Below are 23,050 nucleotides of genomic sequence, written 5' to 3' on the forward strand. Positions count from 1 at the left end.
GCCAACACATCCATTAAGAATCTCAGTTTCATTACTTTGACAAATGCTAGCTTGACTGCAATGACCTCCTTGATTCGTACATGACGGCTGCACACTACACACTGTAACTTTATTTCAAAATTTTCTTTTAATTCATGTCAATAAGAAATGCACTGTATGCATGTACGATAATAAATATGACAGCCTAACACACAGCTTAGTTTATTTATTGCACTACTTTTATTACGAGTACGAAAAACACCAAAATTCCAAATTCTTTGCTTTCAATTTACTCATACAGTACATCATTTCATTCTCAATGTCTCTTATATTCTCTATAATAACTTATTCTAATATGTTCCCATGAAATGGTATCAGGCTCATGGGACTATAAATCATTTATTCATCAATTCAACCCTTCTCAGTTATGGTGCAATATTTTCCACTATCCAGTTCTCTACTACTCTTCTTTCATCAACGGATGAATCGTAAATTTTACACAAATTAGGAACAATCTCTCATTCCACTTCTACTATCACCATTCAATTTAATCATCTAGATCTGCAGACTATTGTTGTTCAATATTTCCACTTACAATGTTTCCTCTATTATGCTCCTTAATGGCTTTCTTTCTTACCATTTCCAAAAAATAATCTGAATCTCTGTAGTGTCTTTCACTATCAATATACTGGCAAAGTATATATTCAAAAGATTTACAATACCCAAATCATTCTTAATAATATTGACATCAACTTTTTTTAAAATATATACTTTAATCTTCAATGATTTCCTATTGTTCACTTATACAAAAGATGGCTTTGGAATTTAATTTCATCTAAATGTAATTCTTTTTCTATGTTCTAAATAGCATTCATACTTCATATGTCCATGACACTTCAACCTTCTTCTGAGCCATTTTTGTGTATTGTGATGATTTAACTTTGATAGATACCTTCTATCACTTACTTCAGATTCCTTCATAACAACCTTTCCTATCTGTTCCTAAGTGGTGCTCATTTTCTTTACTGGTACAGCTTTATCAACCTGCCATAAATTAAGTTGCAGTGGAATGTCATATTGACTGCAACTATTTGCCTGCTCACAAGGAATCGCAGCGTCATTCCTTAGATAAAGGCTAGCTGAATAGCATTGACCTCCTTTATCCATACAAGCTGGCCGCTCTAGATACAATGTACCTTTATTTCAAAATTTTCTACTAATTCATGTCGATAAAATGTGAACTGTGTGCATGTACAAAAATACGTATGACAGTCTAATAAAAAGCGGGGTTTCCTCATTTCGCTACTTTTACTGCGGGTACCAAAAACTTCAAAATTATAAAATCTTTGCTGTCAATCTACTCATACATCATTTCATTCCCAATATCTCATATATTTTCTACAATAACCTATTCTAATTTCTTCCCAAGAAATGAAATCAGTCTCATGACCCTATAATTCATTCATTCATCCTTTCAACCTTTCTTAGTTATGAATCGTAAATTTTACAAAAATTTGGACCAATCTCTCATTCCACTTCTACTACCATCACCCTTCAGTTGAATCCATCTAGATCTGCAGGCCATTGTTGTTCAATATTTCGTCTATTATGCTCCTTAATGGCTTCCTTTCTTACCATTTTCAAAAAAGAATCTGAATCTGTGAGGTGTCTTCCTCTGTCTATACACTGGCAAATTATACATTCAAAAGATTTACAATACCCAAATCATTCTTAATAATACTGACATCCACTTTTCTTAAAGTTCATTCTTTGATCTTCAATGATTTCCTACTGTTCACTTAAACAAAAACTGTTTTTGGATTTTAATTTCATCTAAATGTAATTTTTGCACCCTGTGATGACTAACTTTGATAGGATAACTTCTTTCACTTACTTCTGTTTCTAGTTCCCCTTTGTAACAGCCTTTGCTATTTGATCCTACGTGGTGCTCATTTTCTTTACTGGTTACAGCTGTCTCAAATTGCCATAAGTAAGTTGCAGTGAAAGTCATATTGACTGCAAATATTTCCCTACTCAAAAAGTCTGTTTATTCAAAGTTTACATGCGTGAATATTTTTTTTTTTTTTTTTTTACAGAATCTTTCCAAATTTGCCATCAATCTTTTGCCCAGCTTTATTTGCACATGATCAAGGTGATTTCTGCTTATGTAAATAAAAAACGCATAGAAACTGACATTGTACACATATGTTAATGATCAGGAGATCGCATTAATATACAGTTCTAAACAAAAGTGTCATTCATCCCTTGCTACCGAAACCTTTACTACATGCATTCACTCTAAAGAATGGCCACGTGAACAATTCCTAATGAACACATCTACAGGAATTGCCAATGATTTTATATGCTAAAAATGACCCTTAAATTTGATGAGAGCTAGTTCTCTCAAAGTGAGAATATGAATTTAAATATTCACTGTCCTTTGCATTCTTCATATAAAATTTACTAATTCATGCATCTTCTTAAGTTCATTTGTTACTTTCCTGGAACATGATGCATGAATGGCACAATCATTTGTGGAAGCCTAGATGTAAAGCTAATGACAATTTCCCCACTTGAAGAAAAACTTGGTTCAATAATGCTTTGAAAAAATGAAGGAAATTGCAAATTTACTCAAATAGCAAAAATTCAGTTACTCCAGACAACTACTGTATAAGGTATTTACTTATGTGGTAAACACATCAATTGCACATGGTAACTGCATGACATATTATGAGGACATCACAGTAATTACTCATGGGGCAATATAGCATTCACTGATGGAGAATACAATAGTATTTAAGTTCATTTGTTACTTTCCTGGAACATGATGCATGAATGGCACAATCATTTGTGGAAGCCTAGATGTAAAGCTAATGACAATTTCCCACTTGAAGAAAAACTTGGTTCAATAATGCTTTGAAAAATGAGGGAAATTGCAAATTTACTCAAATAGCAAAAATTCAGTTACTCCAGACAACTACTGTATAAGGTATTTACTTATGTGGTAAACACATCAAATGCACATGGTAACTGCATGACATCTTATTATGAGGACATCACAGTAATTACTCATGGGGCAATATAGCATTCACTGATGGAGAATACAATAGTATTTAAGTTCATTTGTTACTTTCCTGGAACATGATGCATGAATGGCACAATCATTTGTGGAAGCCTAGATGTAAAGCTAATGACAATTTCCCCACTTGAAGAAAAACTTGGTTCAATAATGCTTTGTAAAAATGAAGGAAATTGCAAATTTACTCAAATAGCAAAAATTCAGTTACTCCAGACAACTACTGTATAAGGTATTTACTTATGTGGTAAACACATCAATTGCACATGGTAACTGCATGACATCTTATTATGAGGACATCACAGTAATTACTCATGGGGCAATATAGCATTCACTGATGGAGAATACAATAGTATTTACTCATGAAGAAATGGTATTTATAGATGGGGTCAACACAATATTTATTCATGGGGCAATGCTATGTTGACAATAGCATGGTATTTACTTATAGCGATATGGCAATACATCTGCTGATGGGACAACTTGTTACTCATAGGAATATGGCACTTACTGATGGAGTCAATACAGTATTTACAGATAAGAGTAATTTACTGGTGAAAGTAAGAGATCACTCACTTCTTAAGCTAGGAATCATGCAGCAGCGTTTTCCTTCTGGACACCCTTCGCCGTACAACAATTCATCGGGCTTCCGACAGGTTGAAGAATTGCTTGAGTAATCGACACACTGACCTCCCAGAGCTTCACATGGGGACTGACCACCACTTTGATTCTGAAAGAAAGATATCAGACACTAATGATTTTCACCAAAAAACAATGTATGTATCTCAATGGAAAATCAAATGATGCTGTTTAATCACAACAAGTGCTTTCTTTCATCATTCACGTAAGCCATATTCCTCAACCCCACCCCCCCCACCCCATAGAAAAAAGGGACATCTTGTGATACTGAATTCATAATTCAGTTCAGTTTCTCTGCTATGCTTGAAATTAACAGTTGCTCTGTTAACAAAGGCACTAATTTTCTGCTGTACTGGCAATACTCTAAGTAACAGTTTGCTAAAGTGTAAGTTTTATTTTGCTTTAACTATCCCTTCCCTTGATCTGTTGGCATGTTAATGGGAAAACTACCTCGGAACTATCATCAGTACTGATATTTATTTTTGAGTCTCGTAAAAAACTTTCTGAAGAAACACTCTGTACAGGCAACACAATAGATTTTGCAATACTGAAAGCATTACATAATTCCCTATAGAATTATGTTGAATATAAGCTCAGATGGACAGACACGTGGGTCCCTGGTGGGAATGTCATGGGGCATAAGATAAAGCCAGTCATTGTCTCAACAACTCTTGTGCTTTCAGAACAAAAGGTTAAGGGCAAATACATGTGTTCTGGCAAGTCAATGTGAGTGTTTGAGTCACGACTAATTCTTTCCAAGATTGGTTTGGCTTTAGTTACATCCCCAAAGTGAAGAAATAGTTAAAACCTGATAATGAAATATATTAATGGCCATATTGTCATTATTGCAGCCTCTTGGATTTTTGCCAACCCCTTCTGGTGCCTGGATTGCAACTGTGCACAGCCATAAAGTCCCTGAAGGAATTCGTGATTTACACATGACAACAAAATGATTGGGAAGTCACACTTACATAATTCAGTGTCATAACAGATTAACAACATTTTAACAAACTAATGAGCACTACTATAAAACAAAATAAAGTTACTTTGCTGAACTATTGAAAGTGTCTCGTTTGGTTTACAACCACCGCAGCATTACATTTACAGTAGTTGTAGAAATTAGTTCTGGGTCAAACTTAATGTTATTTGTGTGCAAGTTGTGCAAATGGAAGAAAAGCTATAGAAAATCCAGCCAATGTGTGGAGGCTTGGTTGTGAATCAGTTCATACACTTCACGGGAATTCATGGAGAGAAAAAAAGGGAATCTGGACAGCAAGAGGAGTCGGCAATGAAGGATTTGGTGATGTGATACAGGAAGAAATATTGAGTCGGCAATGAAGGATTTGGTGATGTGATACAGGAGGAAATATTGAGTCGGCAATGAAGGATTTGGTGATGTGATACAGGAAGAAATATTGAGTCGGCAATGAAGGATTTGGTGATGTGATACAGGAAGAAATATTGAGTCGGCAATGAAGGATTTGGTGATGTGATACAGGAGGAAATATTGAGTCGGCAATGAAGGATTTGGTGATGTGATACAGGAAGAAATATTGAGTCGGCAATGAAGGATTTGGTGATGTGATACAGGAAGAAATATTGAAAGTCTGAAGGTCATAAACGTGTTTTAGCAAATGAAAAACTCAGTGAACTTACGAAGCCATTAACGGTGACAGAATGAAGATGAAGAAAGCACAGAAGCAGAATAAAGAGCAATATGGGCATTAAGTTGATTTATTAAAGGTTTTAACACAGTACATGTTCTAGAGGACAAACTTATGGATTACAATACTTTCGGCCGCCCATTTAAAACTGGGCAGCCTCGCCAGTCTCTATTGGTTTGCTCGTCGACTATCTATATATTTCAATGATATTTGCTGTTTTTAATTTTCACGACATTTTATTTGTAGAAGCTTTCTTCACTAGCTGACGGCCTTCACAGGATAAGAAAACTATACCTAGAGTAATCTGCATTTTTAAGACACTCTTGCCTTTAGTAATATAACAAAATCCCTCAGGCCTGAACACATTTCATTGTGTTAATTCTGACCTTATTTGTGTTTTTACACCCGTTCCTCTGTCATCAGCTGAAGAAACGCCACAAGTGTTGCAGCAGTCAGCGCAGTGTTATTTCAGGATTCTAAACGGAGCCAATGAAGTCAGTCAAGAGGCTTATTACAAACAAGACACGATTTCATATGAGAGGAATGTTGGAAACTGAGTGAATCCGCTTTTCGCCCGCAAAGAGCAATAGAAAGGAATATAGAATTTAGGCAAGAGGCCAAGCGCTTGGACCTATGAGGTCATCCAGCGCTGAAGGGGAAATTGACAGTAAGGAGGTTTGAAAGGTGTAACAGGAGGAAAACCTGGAAGTTGCACTATGGAACAATCGTTGGAGGGGGTGGAAAGTCAGATGGAAGAAAGAAAATATGAACGGAAGTACAGTAAAAGGATAGCAACTAGGGTCCGAAGGGAAGCTGCAAGGGACCTTAATTAATACATACAGTGTACCGCGAGAGGTGCACTGACGGCACTAACCCCCTACTCGCCTGCAAAGACCAAGTCGTTACACTTCGGTATTATTTGCAATAGTCTATATGGCTTTTTTTAATATTTATTTCAGATTATTACGCTAGATTTCTTTTACGCTTCATGAAGCCTTCTCTTTTTCTTTATGAAACTTTCATTAAAGTGACGTGCTTACCCTCTGCGGCTTGCTCGAATGAATATTTACATAGTAATACTGTTGGGATACAAGTTCAGTGATCGATGAATAACTTTAAATCTTTGGTGATCATTTTTCGTTATTACTGAAGTCATCAACTGACATCAAAAAAGGATATTCAGGAAATCAGAAATATATCAGTAAATGAGAAGCGTAAACTCAAACCGAAAATAAAAGTAGCATATGCCCCGAAGGATAAAGATGACACGTCAATAACATTGTAAAGAAAAATCCGTGGATAGGAATCTCATTTCTGAAAATGACGACCTGAAATTTGTAAAGGAAATAAAAGCCTAAGACGACAAATATAAGCACTATATATAACATCAAATGCACACCACAAATACGAAAATAGAGTTGACGAATTGCGTACACTGTATGGCCGTTGCAACGTATACGACTGTTACATGCCCTATCAACGCTGTAAGTGTCAGGAATTTGGTCACAGCGCAACAAATTGTAGAAATGACCAAGTTTGCCCTAGATGTGATGCAAATCACAAATCAAATGAATGCGCTCGCAGCATCTCCAAGTGTAAAAATTGTGTAAAGAAAGGCCATAGTCGTATTTAACACAAAACATATAATGGCGATAGGTGTCAAAGGTGAAAAATAGTACGGATCATGGCTTTGACTAATAATCTTCTATGCAATTTAATGAACATAGTCCGTAGGAAATAAAATTAACACTACTAGAAATCTTATAAATGATCGCAATCTACATATATGTATGCTAACGGTGACTTGGCTAAGCAATAATGTAAGTGATTATTCTAAAATAAACGAAATGACGCCAGGGGCTCAGCTTTTACCATGTACCGAGAGAGAAAAAAAAGCGGTGGTGGAGTGGAAATCTTTGTCAAAAAAAGTATACAAAGTATCCATAATGAACCAAAATGTGTTCGATACATTTGAATACAACACCACCAAAACTACACACAAACACATACAAATCATAACAGTTTATAAACCACCAAACACAAGGAGGAAATCGTTCCCAGATGAATTCAGCGACTTGATCGACTTGTTAGCTGATAACAAAAATATACTGATTCGTGGTGACTTCAACCTACATCTGGATGATAACGACGACAAATATGTCAAAGAATTCACAGAGTTACTTGAAAGCCACGATCTCGTAAATGTTGTGAAAAAACCGACATCACTATTGAATCATACCTTTACCAAAACCGGCATCACTATTGAATCATACCTTTGACCAAACGATACGATATTGTGAATGACGTACAAGTTGAGCCTGAATGCGTGATATCTCCAATACATAAACTATTATAGTTACCTTTAGCATAAATATCTGGAAAGACTATACACTGAAAAAACTATCACTTACAGAAACAAAACCAACTTCAATGCTGATGAATTTATTGATGAGAGCATAAAGAAAATGAGAGAAGCAAGCCAGGGGTGCAGGTTAATTTGAGGCATACCTTGACAGGCGACCAGTACGTGTAAGCTGTTTTACATTCTGTATGAAAATTGTACTGGCGTCAAGTTACAACGATAAATGTCAGAAGTAACAAGGCACATAATAGTTAAAGAAAAAGCCAAATTGTTTAACAGTGAATTACGTGAAGCTTAGAAAAAGAAAAGAAATATGGAAGATCTAAGGAAAAGATCGAAAGAATCAAGAAGTAGTGAAAACTGGTCCCCGTATAAAACAGCCAAAAATCATCAACGACTTGATTATGAAAATCAAGAAAATATATTACAAGAAAATGTTTAGTGTAGAGAAAAATTCCCCCAAAAAAAAACGTCAATTTAGCCGGAATATTGGGACTCAAGAAGGAAAAAGTTCTACCTAGTGACTACAAAAGCCTGGCCGATAACTTTGCGAACTACTTTGAAGAAAAAACTGAAAGAATCTGTCATTGTTTAGATAAGGAGGTCCCTCCTGATCTCCCAGTGATCACAGTGGGAAATACCAAATTCAGCAAGTTTAAAGAACTGAACATGAATGACTGAAAAAACGATGAGAAAAGTAAAAAACACCTACTGTGAAAAGAACCCGTTTCCCATAAGTGATATAAAAGAGGCAAAAAGACTTTGATTTGTTGCGGGAGATATATTTTGACATTGTCAAAATGAGTCGAGCACAGGCATCCTTCCCAAATAATGAAAAGCTTGCTTGTATAAAGCCGGCCTACAAAGGAAAAGGTGATAAAGATAATCTAAGCCTCTATAGACCAATGTCAAACCTATCGTACTTATCAAAACTTATAGAAACGGAAGTTCACAAACAAACGTGGAAACACTTGAAACAACTCAATATCACACCTGATGATCAGTCAGCGTACAGAAAAAACCACTCGACAGAGACTACATTGTGCGCAATTATAAATGAATATGGTAAAAATTATAGCAAAGGGAAAATGTGGCATCCTGGTTATGCTTGACCTAAGGGCAGCATTTGACACTGTTGACCACAATCTGCTGCTTGAAGACCTGAGAGCAGTAGACATCGAAGATGATGTACACAAATGGTATAATAGCTACTTATAAAACAGGAAGGTTACAGTGGTTATATCAAATGTGAAATCAGAAAAGAAAGGCCTTACAGAAGGAGTGCCCCAAGGCAGCGTTTTGGGTCCACTGCTATTTGGCATTTACACAACTGAACTAGCTAGAATTCTAAATAAGCACAGGGTTAAGTATAAACTGTATGCTGATGACACTCAGTTCTGTTTTCCTGTCGAAATGGTAGAAGACGCCATTAGTAAAATTGATGCAATAATGAAAGATATAAAAAAAATGGATGTCGGCGAAGAAATTGAAACTTAATGAAGACCAAACTGAGCGTATGCTATTTGGATCTGACAGTGCACTCCGAAAATATAACACTTCAAAAGAACCACCATTAGTTCGTCAACAATAAATATCGTAGCAGCAGTGAGGAACTTAGGAGTATTTATTGATAATAAAGAACCATATTTTGCATATTACAAAAACCTGTAGCTATCATACTAGAAACATTAAATTTATTAGAAAATACCTAAACGAAGATACTCTGAAAACAGCAATTTGCAACCAAATACTTTCGAGGCTTGACTACTGCAACGTTATATACTACGGTCTCCCTAATTACCTACTAAGAAAATATCAAGGAGTACAAAATAGAGCCGCCAGGTTAATAAAAAGAACTACGTTCCCGTGATAAAATAACCCCAGCACTAACTGAGCTACACTGGCTCACAGTAAAAGCTAGAATAGAATATAAAATACTTCTTACAGTCTTTAAAGCACTAAAATATGGTGAACCAGCATATCTGAGAAACTGCTTAAGCTTCTTTAGACCTGAAATGCATATTGTAATCAGACATGCAAGTGAAGCATATAGCCTAGGCTATTTGAACCTACAACAATTTGTAAGTCAGGCGAGAGAGCATTACACTGCGCGCCAAGACTTTACAACAAAATACCGTCTGAAGTGAAGAGCACGCAAGAAGAAAGTAGCTTTAAAAAAAGAACTAAAGACTCTCTATTCTGCAGAAGCTACGATACTGACGAGAAAACACTAAAAGACAATTCCACAGTATAAGCAGCACCTTATTTTGAAGACGTACAAGGGCCCGCCAGAGAGGGAATCATCCCTGTGGAGGGCTGCACAGAAAACCAACCAAAGGGAAACAAAGTGAATCAAAATAATGACAATCATCGATGACGGGAAAATGGTTTTGTTAAAATTAATGTACACTAACATAAAAAAAAAGACCCTCCCGATGAAATCATCTTCACGAAACTACGAAACCAGCGGTTCTTTTCTGAAGCTTAAATCCCTTCATTACTTGTATTCACAACGGTCGTTGACCTGACCAGATGTCAGTTCCAGGATCCTGGTCTGTTCATAGCATGTATTAACTTAAAGGCAGTCAAACCATGGACACATTTCCAAATATAGCTACGACAAAGTCCCTGTCCATTTCGAGACGGTATTCCTAAAACACGAGACACACAAAACAGACGAGTATAAGGACAGAAAGAAAACTTTTCAAGCAAGTGAAGATGTCCAACTTACCACAGGATGCAGCTTTGGGCTGGAGGCGGCTGGGGCAACGACCAGAGACAGCGCGCAAAGCGCCAAACATATTTTCTCTCTCATGCTGCAAGTTCCCCAGTATCGCTTTTGTAGACGAGCAAATCGCGAACACCAATGCAAATTCCAGTTCCTGTGATTCCCGATTTCGACTGTGTTTTAGCTTCCAGACAGAAGGAGAGAATTTCAATTCTGGACGACAACGCTTCTCAGCACGAACAAGTTCCGCCGACTCGTGCTCTTCAGAATCTGCGAAGCTCAGGCTTCTTCGGGCTTGAAGGGAAAACCCAAGTCCACTTCTTTAAGGCATCATTTCGCTGTGAAAATCGAAACCTGCAGACTTGATTGGAAGTGCTGGAGTCCACTGAACAGACTAAAGTGATTCCGCTTTGTTGAGTACTCGCGTTTTAAATAGATAGATAGATTCATTAAGGCCGGCGCGATCACTGTGCCTCCTTAACGAGTTTTAAATGCACGCGGAAATAAACTACGGACTGCGCGGCCAATGTCCTCAAAATGTGTAACCTGGCGGGGAAGAAGCTAGCCTGTAATTGATTTGATGACAGTGGTGTTGAAAGTAAAATAACAGCTGCTAATAATGCCGAATGAAGATAGCACTTGCGAGACTCGATCATCGTAAGTTTGAGCGGCTGGGCGAATTCTACGTTTTGTCTTTCGCTCAGCTTAAGCACTGGTCATGCTTAGGGCGTTCGGATGCCAAGTCTATTGGCATCTGAATTAAAAAAACACCAACAACTGAACAACAGAGAGAAATATTTGTTTGCGTTTGAGGTATTCCTAAAGCATGAAATGAATTGACATGTCTTCTGTGTTCTTGTTTAAACCATATAACTTTCTCATTACCAATCAGAATGTTAAGCAATCAGTTTTGATAATTTTACTTTTATTTTTCTTCCATCCATCGGAGCACTTTAGTTCAAATCTCATTGAGGCTAATGCGGATATAAATGGTTCTCATTACGTATACTGTATTTGTGAATAAATCACCATAAAAAGTTAAGATTTTTAATGAAAAACATTATCGCACAAGTTGTCATTACGCACAACACAGATAAATTGTGATTCGAAAATCTGCCGATGCCAACGGTTACACGTTCAATTACCTCAATTTTATAAATTAGATTAATCTCTCTCTCTCCCCAGATCCATTAAGGACAAAGCGATGTGTGTGTGTGTGTGTGTGTGTGTGTGTGTGTGTGCAGATATTAGGTCATAACTCATTAAAATTCACTATACTTAGCGAATAACTTTCACCCGAAGTGTAGGTTCACTTAGGTAATTTCCCAAAGTATAGTGATATTACTGACTGGACATTTTAAAACAAAAATTCATTATTACAATTCATGACATACATACATATACTGTACACATATAAATACATGTGTGTGTGTGTGCGCGCGCGCGCGCGTGCGAGCGCGTATATTTTCTTTTCCGTCAATAAAACAAAAGTCAATGACTTGATAACCTGTCAAACTGTTGAAGTTGAATTAACACATCCGTGCAAAAGACATCAACAGTTTCAGCTGCTTCACATAACCAAGCGGAGTGGTCATTAGCAGTGCACTGAACCCCAACTGAAAATACCGGCATCGCGAAAACGAATAAAATTAATGACATGTCCCCACCAGAACAGACTACAGAAATTAAGCCAAAGGCCAAGCGGTGGGACCTATGAGGTCATTCAGCGCTGAAAGGAAAATTGGGAGTAAAATGTTACAAACGCGTAACAGGAGGAAAACCTCAAAGCAGTTGCACTACGAAACAACTGTTAGAAGAAGGTGGAAAGTAAGATGGAAGAAAGAGAATATGAATGGAGGTACAGTAAAAGGAATGAAAGGGGTTGCAGCTAGGGCCGGCAGGGACGCTGCAAAGAACCTTAAGCAATGCCTACAGTGCACGCACGTGAGGTGCACTGAAGGCACTAACCCCCACGGGGTATATTCCAACCAGAAAAAGATATGAGAACTAGGCTGTCCTTCCCCTCCCCCCCCCCACCCAACCCCTTTAAAACAGCCACGGAGCTGGATTTCCAATAGAGTAAGAGTTTCAGTGCAAGGACGCCCTTCAAGGACTAGATTACTCTTTTTGCTCACCTGAAAATTACGGTCGGTTCTTGAAATACTCTTAACTTTTTTTTTCTAAGATTAAATACTAATTTCAGTTCATTTCTGCAAGAGTAAATACTGTCAGTTCGTTTCTCTAAGATCAATTACTTTGACTTCATTTCTGTACGATTAAATACTTTCAATTTATCTCTAACATTAATTATTTTCAGGCAATTCCTCAAAGATTTCATACTTTCAATTAATTTCTTTAAGATCACTTACTTTGTTTTATCTAAGACTGATTACTTGCAGTTCGTTTCCCTAAAATTAAATACTTTGATTCATTGCTCTAAGATTAATTATTTTCAGTTAATTTCTCTAAGATTGAATACTTTCAATTCATTTCTTTAAGATCAATAACCTTAAATCGATTTCTCTAAGATTAAATACTTTCAATTCATTTCTCTAAGATTAAATACTTTCAGTTAATTTCTCTAAGATTACATACTTTCAGTTAATTTCTCTAAGATTGAATACTTTCAGTTAATTTCTCTAAGATAGAATACTTTCAGTTAATTTCTATAAGATTAAATACTTTCGATTCATTTCTCTAAGACTAAACAATTTGTTCATTTTCTAAGTTTAAATACTGTGCTCATTTCTCTGAGATTAAATATTTTAAATTCAGTTCTCTAATACTAATTACTCCCAATTAATTTCCCTAAGACTAACCAATTAGGACAACAAAAATTATAATTATGGACTATGGCAAGAATGAAACATCTTCCAAAAATACAAAACTGTACTTTAAAAGTATCTAAAGGCAAAAATGCTTTCAATACTCAGCAAGCTGCTGACATGCGCACTCCCTGACATCCGATAGCAGAACTGAATTCTTCCTTATTCACCTGAACGGACAACTGAATTCTTCCTTATTCACCTGAACGGACAACTGAATTCTTCCTTATTCACCTGAACGGACAACTGAATTCTTCCTTATTCACCTGAACGGACAACTGAATTCTTCCTTATTCATGAACGGACAACTGAATTCTTCCTTATTCACCTGAACGGACAACTGAATTCTTCCTTATTCACCTGAACGGATGACATTCATCTGAATGGACAACTGAATTCTTCCTTATTCACCTGAACGGACAACTGAATTCTTCCTTATTCACCTGGATAGACAACTGAATTCTTCCTTATTCACCTGAACGGACAACTGAATTCTTCCTTATTCACCTGGAGGACAACTGAATTCTTTCTTATTCACCTGAATGGACAACTGAATTCTTCCTTATTCACCTGGGCAGACTACTGAATTCTTCCTTATTCACCTGAACGGACAACTGAATTCTTCCTTATTCACCTGAACGGACAACTGAATTCTTCCTTATTCACCTGGATAGACAACTGAATTCTTCCTTATTCACCTGGATGGGCAACTGAATTCTTCTTTATTCACCTGAAGAGACAACTGAATCCTTCCTTATTCACCTGAATGGACAACCGAATTCTTCCTTATTCACCTGGAGGACAACTGAATTCTTTCTTATTCACCTGAATGGACAACTGAATTCTTTCTTATTCACCTGGGCAGACTACTGAATTCTTCCTTATTCACCTGAATCATTTTGACAATATTCGTCCACGGATGACGCTGTTATGGCTCTGCAGTGTGCATGAAGGAGCTCAATAACTGATTAAAAAAAAAAAAAAAAACAGTAACTGTAGACTTGTCTGGCAATCTCATTGAAGGAGCGAGATCCCTCGGGGGCAGGGTCGCAAAAGTTAGGCCCAGGCATGCTAGAGGCATGTGGTACCTACTACCTAGCACTGTCAAGAAAACTTCCCACAGCAGGATTAGTAATGATCATCCATTGCCCTCACAAGGGCATGGCGTTCGGAAGACAATGGACTAGACTGCTTTTATAGCTAGCAAATAAAGTTTAAAGTGGGTACGGGTGTAGAGACCTCAACTGATGGAAATGAGTTTTGGGAACTGGCAAATCGGGTTTAACATTAAAAACCCAGAGAGTGGATGGTGTCTATGAACACAGGTATAGGCATGAAACAATATATCGACTAGCATATACACAGGTGCTGCAAAAGTAACAGAAAAATAGATATGAGTACAAAAAAAAGGCTGTAAATATTGCGAAAATCCCGCAACCCCAAAACCAGAAAGTCAAACGGAAAAAACAGTGCATGGGTTATAAAAAAGTCTGTGATGGTTAATAAATAGAAGGTTCAACTTTTATTTTCACCTGACTTTAATTTCCAATCATATTTAAATGCAAATTTGGCCTCATGTTGAACAAAAGTATGCTACGTTAGGCACTCTTATGATCTTAAAGTAAATAACACAATCAAATGTTACTAGCATTCTAAATGCTAGTAACTTACAAATAAATAAATGTAACCATCATGCAACAAGATGCGACAACTACAACAAAGCCATAAACATAACTTACAAACAACAAATGATACAACCAAAAACAATTCTTTCAAGAACAGACAAAATAGAAAAAACAACACCTCAAGAGAAGTTCTTTGGCTCACCCTACTAATAATATACAAGATTCACGAAACTGAGCGGCATGGGCAATTGGAATCCGGGCTTCATCTAATTCAAGCAAAATCAAAGCAAAGGAAGGTAAACAACCACAAACAAACAAGCCCAAGCACTACTCAAACAGTCAAGAGGAGTGGACTTTGGAATATATGCAAAGTCAAATCAACTATAAATCAAGGAAAGGAGAGGCAGCCAAGATAGGGAAAGAGAACTAAAATAAAAAGGGCTAAATAAAATACTAAAAAAAATAAAATCTATGGAAGCAAATGAATTTAGAAAAAAAAAACTGAACATGGAACATAACTTTCCTAAGCATCCCTTGATCCCCAACCAATTCTGCATCTTTAAACCTCTCCTGCATCAGTGTTAATTCAAGTTTAACAATGCTGTTTGAGTGAACATGAGGCTGACAAAGGGAATGGCAAGTTGAATGGGTTGCCTGGGTAATTTTGCCACAGGTTTCATGCGAACACTAAGATCAATTTCCTCGACAGTAGAGAGTGGGAGACAAATTCACCCTTCTGCCACTGTCATGGTGAGCATGGGGGAGAGCATGATTTTCCTAGGCCATGTCTTGTGAGGGAGAAACTGTTACAGGAGCAAAGGCATTTGATAAAAAATAACAGCTACATCAGTGTTCATCAAGAGTGACTTCATCCAAACTTTCTCACTGATAGACAAATGTGCTGTAGTAAATGGCGCTTATCTTTATGATGAAACCATCGTTAGTATAAGACCAAATGTGGTGGTCTGCTAATGAGACTCCTTTATTTCTCAACTCTCTTACAAGCCTATTCAAAGCGGGAATGGGAACAGACACATGTTCATGCTTATTGACCAGAGCAGTTCCTTGTTGGGCCAGTCGGTAGAGTTGTCGCCTAGCACTCGTTAGGCCCGAGTTCGAGTCTCCGGCCGGCTAATGAAGAGTTACAGGAATTTATTTCTGGTGATGATGTTCATTTCTCGCTATAGTGTGGTTCGGATTCCACAGTGAGCTGTAGGTCCCGTTGCTAGGTAACCAACTGGTTCTTAGCCACGTAAAATAGGTCTAATCCTTCGGGCCAGCCCTAGGAGAGCAGTTAATCAGCTAAGTGGTCTGGTTACTCTAAGATATACTCAACTTTATTGACCAGGGCACTTTATCAAACATCATCTCTTTCCGGTATGTACATGAAATCATACCATATCAAAGGTTTGAGCTTCTTCACTAAAAAAGGTAGCCAACTTGATTTGCACTTGCTTTGTTGCGTGGGTACACTATTGTGCACTGAGACCCACTGTCCAAGAATGTGCATTTGCATATTTCTACTTGTTTACCAATAAATAAGCGATGTGCCTTCAAGAAACCCTTGGATTTTCCCTAACTCTGAAATTAGCATGGGATCTAGTAGCTTGTGCTGGCGTTGTAATAACTCGAGTGCATTCTATGATGGCATTAATACCAATGGCATTTGGTGATGCCTTTAAGTCAAAGGAAGTTATGGTGCCTGGCATCACAATTATGGAACAAGAATTGCCCATCTCATTTCTTAATTTGTGCCTTCTTGCCTCAGAAGTGCTGTAAGTGGGCCATACTTTGCTGCTGTGCCCTCCCTGACAAAATCAACATCAAAGGGCATCTAGAGTTGGCAACTGATAATTGTGAGGCACTTTGTGGCTGTGCATAGAGCTCAAAGATGACCTCAAGGAAGAGGTGGCTGCGCGAAATCCAATAAATGGACTGTTGGTCACTGCCCGTTAGTGTGGTGGGGACAATGCTGTTGCTGAGTGCTTGCCATTGGATGGGTGAGAGTGATGGCTGTTTTGTGATGCAAATTGTTAGCAGAGTGGGAGGTAAGATTCCCTGACTAATATTTCTTTCAAGAGCCTCGTATTGTCTCAGCATCATCAAGTGAGGCAGAACTGATTCATTCCATTGTAGTTGGAAAAGAGGCGAAGCATGTTCAGGAACTATCGCTGCAGGTGGGTTTGTAGCGCGTTTTCAGCAATGTAATGCCGAGTTAACAGGATGATGGTTATATTGCAGTGAGATTTCAATATAGATAAGGCCAAATATATAAAGATATTACAGGTTACTGGGGAGGGGGGGAAATCAAATATCTATTAAGGATAAATTAATTATCCAGTTAACGACGGAGAGAGAGAGAGAGAGAGAGAGAGAGAGAGAGAGAGAGAGAGAGAGAGAGAGAGAGAGAGAGAGAGAGAGAGAGATCGCAAGTGTTCAGCAGGACGGCTTCAAAGAGAGGGAGTGAAAAAATGGAAGCAGGGCAATGAAAAATTTTGCAAGGAAAAATCAGTGCTTTCGTTGAGCTGAACTGCTTGCGGGTTGGGGAACCAACCAAGTTTTAAGTAATAATATGTGGGGCTTTTAATAAAGCATTAGCACATCATCTACAGCAGGAATTCCTAAATAGCAGCAATGCAATAAGAACACTCCCTGACGAAAGGAGAGAGAAAAAAAACAGATAGGAAAACGGGGCCAGATGTCATCCTGCAGATTCAAAACAGGCTACATTATGTATCTTGTCCCTGGGAGCAAAGGAACAAGACAAACTTAAATACGGTCGAATGGGAATGCACACGCTTTGTTAAGAAACAAAGAAAATTCCACTATCTTGAAACATATGGGACCTTCATCACGATCAGCCCTAACCGAAAGACCTGTCATCTTTTTTCTGTCCGTCTAACATGTTCAACCCACACTGACACAATTGGAAACAAGTTAAATATGCGCCAAAATTTCTTCGGCGCAATCGAGTTTTCTGTACAACGTATAATGCTGTATGAAACTCTCAGCCACGGCCCATGAAACTCACAGCCGCGGCCCATGAAACTTTCAGCCGCGGCCCGGTGGTGGCATGTGTCGCTGACTCCTATAGAGGTGCCAGACGCACGATCATGGCTAACTTTAACCTTGAATCAATTAAAAGCTACTGAGGCTCGAGGCTGCAATTCGGTATGCTTGATGACTAGAGGGTGGATGACCAACGTATCAATTTACAGCCCTCTAGCCTCAGTAGTTTTTAAGATCAGAGGGCGGACAGAAAAAGTGCGGACGGACAGACATATAGCCATCTCAGAAAACTAAAATCTGTCATAAGCAGATGACCCGGATCCTGAGAACATTTTCCAACAGATAGTGATATCATGCAACACCGAGGGTGACGATGATTAGACCAATTACTGACTCCTCCTCTTCTTTCACACCGTTATCCCTACTAGGTTAAGGGGTCGGTTGCCTGATGCGCCTTCTCCTCCACTGCCTTCTTCTATCAAAGGCATCATCCTCCACCAAACCTCTTCTCTCTCTCCATTACACCAACTACAGCCAAGCGGAATGTGGCTAGAAGGCATTCTGCAGACTTCACACAAAATGCAGAATACTTGCTTGACCTTCACTATCATGCTGGACTGAAAATTATGAAATTGTGAATACTTAAATGTTCAGAGTGGCAACGAACGCTTTTGTACGCCTAAAAAAAATAGTCATCTCCACCCCTCTCCTAAACTATTTATATACCATAATCCAGCATGCAACACGTGCTATGTCATTCTCACTCACGGCCTCGGACCTGCATTATTCTCTTTGTTGAGGTTCAAACTGGGCAAGTTCTTGGGTATCCTGTCAAGTGAGAATTGTATATTTCTGAACCCACACATTCTCCCTCCCTCTCTCTCTCTCTCTCTCTCTTCTCTCTCTCTCTCTCTCTCTCTCTCTCTCTCTCAGTTTGTTACTCTCAGTTTGCTTCTCTCTTTATTGGGTTAATTACACACTCTCTCTCTCTCTCTCTCTCTCTCTCTCTCTCTCTCTGTTGTATTACAACTCGTCACTCTCTCAGTTTGTTACGCTACTCTCTCTCTCTCTCTCTCTCTCTCTCTCTCTCTCTCTCTCTCTCTCTCTCTCTCTCTCTCTGTTGTATTACAACTCGTCACTCTCTGTTTGTTACGCTTCTCTCTTTATTGGGTTAATTACATTCTCTCTCTCTCTCTCTCTCTCTCTCTCTCTCTCTCTCTCTCTCTCTCTGTGTTGTATTACAACTCGTCACTCTGTTTGTTACGCTTCTCTCTCTATTGGGTTAATTACATTCTCTCTCTCTCTCTCTCTCTCTCTCTCTGTTGTATTACAACTCGTCACTCTGTTACGCTTCTCTCTTTATTGGGTTAATTACATTCTCTCTCTCTCTCTCTCTCTCTCTCTCTCTCTCTCTCTCTCTCTCTCTCTCTCTCTCTCTCTCTCTCTCTCTGTTGAATTACAACTCGTCACTCTGTTTGTTACGCTTCTCTCTTTATTGGGTTAATTACATTCTCTCTCTCTCTCTCTCTCTCTCTCTGTTGAATTACAACTTGTCACTCTGTTTGTTACGCTTCTCTCTTTATTGGGTTAATTACATTCTCTCTCTCTCTCTCTCTCTCTCTCTCTCTCTCTCTCTCTCTCTCTCTCTCTCTCTCTCTGTTGAATTACAACTCGTCACTCTCTGTTTGTTACGCTTCTCTCTCTATTGGGTTAATTCTCATTCTCTCTCTCTCTCTCTCTCTCTCTCTCTCTCTCTCTCTCTCTCTCTCTCTGTTGTATTACAACTCGTCACTCTGTTTGTTACACTTCTCTCTTTATTGGGTTAATTACATTCTCTCTCTCTCTCTCTCTCTCTCTGTTGTATTACAACTCGTCACTCTGTTTGTTACGCTTCTCTCTTTATTGGGTTAATTACATTTCTCTCTCATTTCTCTCTCTCTCTCTCTCTCTCTCTCTCTCTCTCTCTCTCTCTCTCTCTCTCTCCCCTCTGTTGTATTACAACTCGTCACTCTCTGTTTGTTACGCTTCTCTCTTTATTGGGTTAATTACATTTCTCTCTCTCTCTCTCTCTCTCTCTCTCTCTCTCTCTCTCTCTCTCTCTCTTGTATTACAACTCGTCATTCTCTCAGTTTGTTACGCTTCTCTCTTTATTGGGTTAATTACGTTCTCTCTCTCTCTCTCTCTCTCTCTGTTGTATTACAACTCGTCATTCTCTCAGTTTGTTACGCTTCTCTCTTTATTGGGTTAATTACATTCTCTCTCTCTCTCTCTCTCTCTCTCTCTTGTATTACAACTCGTCATTCTCTCAGTTTGTTACTCTTCTCTCTTTGTTAAAAGTTCATCGTTCTCTCTCTCTCTCTCTCTCTCTCTGTTGTATTACAACTCGTCATTCTCTCAGTTTGTTACGCTTCTCTCTTTATTGGGTTAATTACTTTCTCTCTCTCTCTCTCTCTCTCTCTCTCTCTCTCTCTCTCTCTCTCTCTCTCTCTCTCTCATTAACCAGAACAATGCTCTGATATACCTACGTAGATTGAAATAAAAATGGAAACTGAATGTTTGCGCTTACCTAATGCTTTTTAAAATACAAAAAATGGAAATGAAGTTCTGGCCGTAACGTCCACAGGTTAAACGTAATTATCATTATTATTGTTTTTACCATTCCCAACGGACAAATGTTCTTAAACAAGTAGTCTAAATGCGACCAAGAGAAAGCAGGGAGATAGGCCTAAACACGAGTACATAACAAGGAAAACGCTTCTCTACATTATTTTCTTTTATAAACCCTTGTTTATACCGTAAATTATTGGTCAACCACTACCCAAACATAGGTTGTAAGGTAGATATTTTAAAAATCCTTCAGTAAATACGACTTACATATTCAGTCACTTACGTGCCATTACGTAAACAAGTCATGTGTTCAGTTGCTAATAAACCATTATACAAAACAAGTCATATGGTCAATTATATATATATATATATATATATATATATATATATATATATATATATATATATAATGTACATATATAATATATATATATATATATATATATATATATATATATATATATATATATATATATAGTATATATACAGATAAATATTAAATACAGTAATTAAATAGATTAAAATATATAATGTATATCATTATGGGATAAACTAATGGTTGCGTTTGAAATTAAGTTGCATAATTTAAATTTCATTCGCACAATCACCAACATCAAGATTTGGAAGGGCCACTTCTCGAAGTTCTTCTAACGTACTACTGGGCATGGCTTTATTCTTGTGACTCGGCTCGTCATACATAAAGACGTGTGTTGTTCACAGACTTTTATGAATTTCACGAGTAGCTCCAATGCGAATCTCACGATTACTATAAAAAAAAAAAGAGACGGGGGCGGGGAGGTAGTTTATCAACGACCACCTCCGTGATCGTCAAACGCGCACTGAAGCCTGAGATCGGGCGCGCGAAGTAACTTAGTTGGGTTTTAAAATTCTTGAGCGAGATCACGAGACAAAGCTGTAAACCGAACGAGAGAGCGCATTATGTACACCCACTTATACAGGGTTCGTTTCCATTCTAAAATTCTCCCAGAATTATTCATTTCCATTCCCTCACTGCAATCAAACGAGAGTATCCCGCCACATCAGTACGCTAAGTCGGATAGGAATATAGATTAAATTCTGTAAGTTCACGTGCCAGCACTAGTTTCGGTACGAATAAACCAAATATAGCAAACGTGTATATTGCAGCTGTAAAATTATGACTATTACCCAAACTGATCAACTAAGAAATGAGAATCGGCAAAGCCAGCTCAACGAAAAAAGCATTTGCATCCAGACTGATCCTCTAAAGTTCAAATGACTCAACTCAATATTCTCCATTTCCTCTTCACTTCAGAGTTATTTAATTTTAAATGCTACGACAACTATATGCTACATTATTTCTCTTATATTTTAGCTGAGTTTTCTGGTTTGCACTTATGAATATTCTGTTTTGTGGAAGCTAGTGAAAGCCTCTTAAATACAGCCGGGTAACTGGCTGTTTGCTATCCTACCAAATTAAGCAAAGAGCACACAGGAATGGACGGCCAAGGAGACATCCTCTTTTATCGGAGTTCTTTCGATTTTATGGCCATTTTCGTTAAGGAAAGGGATGGGAAATGACCAGTGAGTTTGCACTGTAACTTGTTTGGGTACAAGATAAAATACCGCCGCAAGACAAAAAATTACATGAATGGCGTGTTTGCAGACACATGAGTTTGCCAACTTGGACTGCTGCATGACATTTTTCATTTTGCATTTTAACCAAAATATATGACCTCACACGTGCATGCATGCATGCATACATACATACTTAAATATCAATTTATATATAAATATAAAATTATTATATTTATGCAATATTGTGTGCGTGTGCATGACCAATGATGAACCCCAGACACCTATTGCACACAAGCTCCATGACCATCTAGAGGATCATGAAATGAACGTCCAGCTAGCACCCTCATCTGCAAGTCAATGCTTAGATCACAAGGATATCACCTCAGAGCAAAAGGATAACACCTTCGGGAGGCCCTTGCTCCTTATGCCAGACCAAAAAATCGGAATGAAAGAGGTGGCCTGAGTGTAGGGTTAGATCCATGACTTAAAAAAAAAAAATTAAAAAAACTGCAGAAATTTGAACCACATACTAGGATTGCATGTTTATACCTGTAGCTACACACACGTAAGCTATATGCTGGTAACTTTTTCTTAATGCCATACATGCAGATGAACTCAGTTTCTAAAAGTGCAACAAGCTATTCTTCAGCCAGAACTCGAAGGCAGGAGTAAAGAAGGCATAAACCAATCTTATTCTAATATTCTTTTTGTACAATTCCTAACTGCAGATCTAGAGAATGAGGGCTGAAGAGGTATGAAGAAGGGACTAGGCAACCACCAGAAACTGTAACAAAAGAAACAATGATCGTTGCAGGGTAAAAACACCCAGGGTGGAAGGGATCAGACTTGCATAGACAATTACTATCCCCCTATTGTACGGAGAGTGTGACACTCCTATATTCTGGATGCCTGCCCAGTACTAACCACTACACAGGAGAACAGGGTTACAAGGACAAACCCAAATGAGGCAGCAAGGAGA

The 23,050-nt window shown here is 38.0% G+C and overlaps 1 long non-coding RNA gene across 1 annotated transcript in view; it reads right to left on the reverse strand.

Annotated features, from left to right (window-relative positions):
* The window catches only part of LOC136851433 (uncharacterized), a 38,256-nt gene that overhangs the window by 5,825 nt on the left and 9,381 nt on the right, over positions 1-23,050 (reverse strand). Inside the window, exon 2 of the long non-coding RNA XR_010856879.1 lies at positions 3,632-3,785. This is a non-coding gene — a long non-coding RNA (uncharacterized lncRNA). The remainder of the gene's footprint in view (positions 1-3,631; positions 3,786-23,050) is intronic.

Source organism: Macrobrachium rosenbergii, chromosome 23 (assembly GCF_040412425.1).
Source record: "Macrobrachium rosenbergii isolate ZJJX-2024 chromosome 23, ASM4041242v1, whole genome shotgun sequence".
In the NCBI taxonomy this organism is placed as follows: domain Eukaryota; kingdom Metazoa; phylum Arthropoda; class Malacostraca; order Decapoda; family Palaemonidae; genus Macrobrachium; species Macrobrachium rosenbergii.